The sequence below is a fragment of the Otolemur garnettii genome, unplaced genomic scaffold (genome assembly GCF_000181295.1).
Source record: "Otolemur garnettii isolate 467f Iridium unplaced genomic scaffold, OtoGar3 scaffold00015, whole genome shotgun sequence".
Classification (NCBI taxonomy): Eukaryota; Metazoa; Chordata; class Mammalia; order Primates; family Galagidae; genus Otolemur; species Otolemur garnettii.
In genome coordinates this window covers 9,674,221-9,681,381 of record NW_003852410.1, presented here as the reverse complement: position 1 = coordinate 9,681,381, position 7,161 = coordinate 9,674,221, and the positions used below count along the sequence as shown (strand labels likewise).

Sequence of the window (7,161 nt, the reverse complement as noted above, 5' to 3'; positions counted from 1 at the left end):
CTTTAAGATATGAATTATTTCCAGATCAAAAGATCTATTGTACACCATAATTGCTATAGATAATAACAATGCACAATCATTCATCACTTAATGACAGGGATTCATTCCAAGAAATGCATCGTTAGGCAATTTTATCATTGTGCAAACATCATAAACATCAAGATGATATAAAACATCATAAAGTGTACTTACGCACACCTAGATGGTGCAGCTGACCTCCTACACTCTAGACTGTGTCTTGTGGTCTATTGCTCCCCGACTACAAACCTATACACAAGTTACTAACTGAATGCTGTAGGCAATTGTAACACAGGGGTAAGTATTTTTGCTAGATGTAGCTAAACACTGAAATAGTACCATAAAAATATGGTAAAGGATTTAAACATGGTAGAGCTCGATGCTTGTAGGACTGGAAGCTCTCTGGTCAGTGAGACAGTGGTGAGTGAGTGTGAAGGCCTAGCACGTTACTGTACACTTTGGCTGTACTACATTTACAAAAAATACTTTCTTTCTTCATTAAAAAATTAACCTTGGCTTACTAGAACTATTCTACCCTATAAACTTTTGAGTGTTTTATACTTTTGACCCTTCGTCCTAGCGGTTAAAACAAACACATTATAGCACTGTACAAAAAATATTTTCTTCATATCCTTATAGGTAAGTTTTTTTTTTCTATTAAGTTTTTGGGTTTTATTACTTTTTAAAGATTTTTGTTATTAATTAAGACCCAGACTCACTCTTTAGGCCTACATGGGGTCAGCACCATCAGTATCACTGTCTCCCTACACATCTTGTCCCACTGAAAGGTCTTCAGGAACAATAACAGGCCTGGAACTGACAGCTCTATGAAGACAATTCCTTCTTATGGATATCGCCTGAAGGACCTGCTTGAGGCTGTTTTATCATTAATTTTTTTGTTTTTAGTAGAAGGTTAAAACAACGTTAGAAGTATGGTACGCATGTATAGCCATGTATAGTAAATAAATAAACCAGTAGCATACTCGTTTATTATCATTATCAAGTATTTTGTACTATACTGAACTGTACGTGCCAGACTTTTATACAACATGGCAGTGCCTAGGTTTGTTTAGACATACCACAAACACAAGACCAACGCCTTGTGCTACACTGTTATGATGGCGACAAGGCCATTAGGTGATAGAAATGTTTCAGCTTCATTATAATATTATGAGACTCCCCTGGTATATGTAGCTCATTTTTAACTGAAACACCTTCATGCCCTACATGACTCTATTGTAGTCTTGAAAGTTGACAAAAGAGATTTTAAGTGTTCTCACCACACACAAAGGTGAGGGTGCGGGGTAATGTATATACTAATTAATTCAACGTAGCCATTTAACAATGTACTTCCAATAGCATATACTACACAATAAATACATATAAGTTTTGTTTGTCAACTTAAAGAAGTGTTTAAAAAATAGAATACGAGAGATAAAGAGGAATGTTTCCTGGTTCAGTGCCTGTGGCTCAAGTGGCTAAGGCACCAGCCACATACACCTAAGGTGGCGGGTTCGAATCCAGCCCCGGCCCGCCAAACAATGACAGCTGCAACCAAAAAATAGCCAGGCATTGTCATGGGTGCCTATGGTCCCAGCTACTTGGGAGGCAGAGGCAGGAGACTCGCTTGAGCTCAGGAGTTAGAGGTTGCTGTGAGCTATGATGCTATTGCACTCTAACCAGGGTGACAGCTTCAGGCTCTGTCTCAAAAAAAAAGAGGAATGTTTCCTAATGGCAAAACAGCCCATGTAAGAGGTATATAATATGATCTTAAATTGTATGGACTCAGTAATTAATTTGAAGCATTTGCACATTTCAATGATTTGTCAATAGATATTTGTTAGAGGAAATTAAAATATATGGTGTGGCACCTGTGTCTCAGTGAGTAGGGCGCTGGCCCCATATACCAAGAGTGGCAGGTTCAAACCCTGCCCCAGCCAAACTGCAAGAAAAACATGGCCAGGCATTGTGGGGGCTGCCTGTAGTCCCAGCTACTTGGGAGGCTGAGGCAAGAGAACCGCCTAAGCTCAGGAGTTGGAAGTTGCTTTGAGCTGTGATGCCATGGCACTCTACAAAGGGTGGTAAAGTGAGACTCTGTGTCTACAAAAAGAAAAGAAGAAGTTAAAATTATATGAAGCATAAATGTAAAAAAAAACAGCAGAAAAGAGAGAAAAATTCACAATCCTATTGGGTAGTTTTAAATCTCCTATTTAAACAGCTATTATAACAAGTAGAGGGAAAAAATCTGTAAGGATACACTAGGTAGAACTTGAAAAATGTGATTAACCAAACTGACCAATAATTCAGCTAGCAACTATTTTTGAGACAGAGTCTTACTTTGTTCTTGGACTCAGGTGATCTTCTTGCTTCAGCCTCCCAAGTAGCTGGGATTACAGGTACCCGCCACAATGGCCAGCTGGACTTAGAGGTGAGGTCTTCCTCCTGCTCAGGCTAATTTTGAACTCCTGAGCTAAGGCAATCCAACTGCCTTGCATACATGTCATTTTCAAGAGCACATAGGTAATTTGGTCAAATAGACTATGTTCTTTGGAGTAGGGCAAGTCTCAAGAACTTTCGTAAGACTGAAATCATACTGTGTATGTTCTCTAAGTAATTTGCCATGATGTCAGTTAACTGAATGACATAGGAAAATTCTCAAATGTTGGAAAATTAAGCAGCACACTTCTAAATAACCTGAAATTCATGAAAGAAATTGCAATGGACATTTGAAAATATTGGCAATGAAAATATGATTTATAAAACTATCTGGAATGTATATAAAGCAATGCATAGATGGGAAACTGATAGCTTAGACACAAACAGTGCTCCTCAATTTACAATGGGGTCCCATCCTGCTTAAAACCATTGTAAGCTGAAAATAATTATAAGTTGGAAATGCATTCAGGACGCTAAGCTACTAAACGTCACAGCTTAGCCTAGCCTACCTTAAACATGCTCAGAACGCTTAACACTGTGTACAGCTGATGACACAGAACACTGTGAAGTTTGGGTTTTTACCCTCACGATCCAAGGGCTGACAAAGACCAGGTGCTCACTGTTGTGGATGAGCACCCTACCACATAGCATTAGTCTAGGAAAAGACTGACAGTCAGTATTCAAAGTACAGTTCCCCCAAATGCAGATCAGGTTCACATCACTCCAAAACTGAGGAATCCTAAATCAAACCATTGTAAGCTGGGGACCATCTGCATTCAAAATGAAGACGGGGTGCTCATTTCTGCAGCACATATACTAAAATTGGAATGTTACAAAGAAGATTAGCGTGGCCGCTGCACAAGGATGACACAAAGATTCCTGAAGCGTTCCCTATGTTTTAATTCAAGTTGGAGGGAAGAGGGAGGGAGGACGGGGGGGGGGCGGGGGACGATGGGTGGCACACCTCCTGGGTGCGGAACACAACTACAACAGGGAGCCTACCTAACAAACACAAACATTGTAACCTAATTAGAACTTCACATTCACTTGAAAATACATTAATAGATGATAATTTTTAAGAAATGAAGAAGGGTTGGCTCAGCGCCTATAGCTCAACCGGCTAAGGCGCCAGCCATGAACACCGCACTAAGGTGGCGGGTTCAAATCCCCAGCCCGGACCGCCAAACAACAATGACGGCTGCAACCAAAAAATAGCCGGGCGTTGTGGTGGGCGCCTGTGGTCCTAGCTACTTGGGAGGCTGAGGCAGGAGACTCGCTTGAGCCCAGGAGTTGGAGGTTGCTGTGAGCTGTAATGCCACGGCACTCTGCCCAGGGGGACAGCTTGAGGCTCTGTCTCAAAAAAAAAAAAAAAAGAAATGAAGAAGGGTTAAATTGAGGAACCTTAGATTCTCATTCATATTGCTGGGAAAGAGTAGGAAATTAAGAACTGGAATGAGGGAAAATAACACACATTTAAGAGCACAAATCCATGAAATGGAAAAATGCATGTATATCTTTTGAAAAAAGTTAAGAAAGCCAAAAATTCGTTCCTTGAAAATATTATAAACTGCCACTCCGCAAGTAGGAAGGATGAGAGAGCGAACACAAATTACACAGATTTGCAGTGAAAAAGAAGCATCACATCACTTCCTATGCATCTTACTTGACTTCAAAAAGAATAAGAGCATACTTGAAATTGCTGAGGAAGTTGCATAGAGAAATATTCCGGGGTAATTGTCATTGTTAATATCTTGATCTAGATGGGAGACACAAGTGTAAACATCCATAAAAATGCATCAAGTCTTAGAATTCAGGCTTATACACTTTACTAGATGGAAATTAGACCTCAGTTATTTTATTTCCTTATACCACAATTATTGTTGCTGAGTCATGGTGACCTTTTGGGAAACCTGTTGTGTCTCTTACTGGCTTCTTGGTGTTGCAGACACATCTGCCTTAACGATCTGCACTCTGATGCTCTGCTCCTCATGATTTAATGAACAACTTTCTATCACCTGTACCTGCATTCACCCCCAAGCCTGTATTACCTTGAGTAGTCCTTTCTAGCTTGGCTGGTGATAATAATCCTTAAGGGTATTATATATTAAATATATAGATCACTTCTGGCAATTCATACTCAGTGGGTTTCAGTTGCAACCAGTAATCTTTCTCTCTCTTTTTTTTCCTATGAAAAATTCCAGTGATTCTTATCTTCAACCAATTTTGGAAGCAGCACCCTGGGTGGTATGATTAATTACTGGTATGATTAATTACCATCTCCTGACTTGTCCCACTTCTTTACCTCCCTTTCTGACTAGGTCTAGCAGGCATCCTACTTATTTTCAAGACTGAAAGTTTGAAAAGAGGTCAGAGAAAACATTCAAGATAATGTCAGAGACATTAAAAGTTAATGTAAAATAGGTTTATTGAGGAACTTGTGTGGTTTTTCACCTTGAAAGCAATTAAGAGTCCTGTTAGGAAGAAGTGGAAGTCTTTGAGAATTTGAGTGTTTAGAAAGAACACTGATACACACCCACTTTTTTGGTTCAGTATATTATCAAGCACTTTGTGCATGCAGTTTTCTCTGGTTTCAAGATCACAACACTACAGCATTCTGCCCACATGAATGTAGTGGTGTTACTGATTAGCACGGGGTCTGGGAATACTATGACGATGTTCTCAAGAACCTCAAGAGTATCTGGGTTTTTTATCTCTCCATTTTCAAGTAGAAATGAAAAGTGGGCAAATGGGAAAACATGGGTAAAAAGGAACAATATTGATATTATTTGGTTAGGGACATGCATTATTTGTCCATCTCACATTTATTTTAGCACATTCTATGCACAAAGCACTAGGTAAGGCTATAGTTCAACAGCGGTAAATAAGAAAACATAGTCCTTTTCTTACTACAATCTCTACTAGAATTTATAGTTTAGTAGAGATTTTTCTTAAATTTATAAATTTTTAATATAAGTATGATAAGTTCTACTAAGAAGAATTTTAAGATACAGTGATGAGATGTTTAAAGGAGAGAAGTGACCTAATTTGGGAGTCACTTAGAGTTCTCCATGGAAGGCCACGTATTTTACCTCTGATTTATCCTCCCCCACAAATAGGGGAGTAGATTATATTTTTTTCACAAAAGAAAAAAATTTTTTTAAAAAAACAGATGTTTTCAGTGACATATTGTGATTTGATTTTCTCAGGGACATGCCAGTTAATATATAAGGACAACCACCAAAGTCAAAATACGTTAAGTGTCCCTGTGATTCTGCCCCCATTGTTAGCAAAACCAACTCTCCCTTCTGTTTCTAAACAAGCACCCAGCTGCAATCAGCTTCTTTGCAAATAGACAATAGAAATAGACATGAAAACTTTAAAAAGAGAGAATGAGTATATCCACGTGGGCGTAGTGTGATTTTTTTTTTCCTTTTTATTGGCTCTGTTCAAAATACGTGACTCTAGAGAACATCAGAAACAGCATAGTTGATCAGACGGCACTATTTCTGTTTCTACATGAACCCAAGGAGATAAGCTACATCTTTTTATATTTCCAACTAAACGCAGTGCTTCTCTAAAAAATATATGGCTATAAGTAATACCCAGAAAAAAATAAAAGCTTGTTAGTATTTTCTCATGGGCAATGGTGGCTGGTTTCATTTCTTCAAGCTGTTCTGGAGTAGGGCATACATCACACCCAAGATGTCTGTGCTAAGACTGGCCAGAATCTGATTTTTTAGCTACCTCTTCCATCAGAAAAACCTATATCCAAACGCAATTCTCTTGGGGTAAGAAGACGTGTGTGTCTTTTTTACTGAATTTAAAGACAGAACACTAGCATGACTCAGAATGCGGGTGTAGGCCTGGAAGCTTGTGATAGTTTTCATGACAGGGCAAAGTTCAAACTTACACAGCACTACTAACTATCAAAGGCAGAGGAAGGTTCCTGAAAACTCCTCTCATGTCCTCTAAGGGAACCAAGTGCCCCCAGGTGCATACATCTCCAGGCTGTTACGTTCATGCATTCGTGCTAGTAAATTTATATATTTACCAAGTGAAGAGTGCTGCCCTTACTCCCTGTGCTGTGCTGGGAAAAGTGAACACAACCGAAAATAAAACAAACGCAAGTCCCCGCCATGTTAAAACTTACATCTGGTCAAAGATGGAAAGTAATATAGTAAACAAAGAAATACATATATGGTGAGAATGTGGCTGCATGTTATAGGGAAACAGGCAATTTGGTGATAGAGGTCATTGGTGTGGAATGGGGGGAGTGGGAGTGGTCTCATAGAGAGGAAGATTAGGTAAGGTCTCTCACAGATCACGATATCAGAGCCAGCCATGTGAATACCAAAGGTCAACCATTTGTTGATACCGTGAGACGGGAAAGAGTTCTTTGGGTTTGGGGTTAGAGTGCAGGTGGTAGAGGAAGGGCAAATATAAAGTCAAGTGGCAAAGTGACTGGGAGCAGGTCATTGGATCAGCGGTTCTCAACCTGTGGGTGGCGACCCTCAAGAACTGTACTAAAGGGCCACAGCATTAGTGAGAACCACTGATTTGGTGCCCTTGATTTTATACAATGTCCTAGAAATAAACTACAGTTGACTCCTGACCAACATGACTTTGAACCTCTTGAGTGCACTTGTACATGGATTTTCTTCTGCCCCTACCACCCCAGAGACAGCAAGACCAGCCCCTCCTCCTGTC

The 7,161-nt window shown here is 39.7% G+C and overlaps 1 non-coding gene across 1 annotated transcript; it reads left to right on the top strand.

Moving 5' to 3' along the window:
- Window positions 1-3,246: 3,246 nt before the first annotated feature.
- On the top strand, window positions 3,247-3,353 carry LOC111723785. The gene has a single exon (XR_002772254.1). It is a non-coding gene; the product is annotated as a U6 spliceosomal RNA (small nuclear RNA).
- The last annotated feature ends 3,808 nt before the right edge of the window (window positions 3,354-7,161 follow it).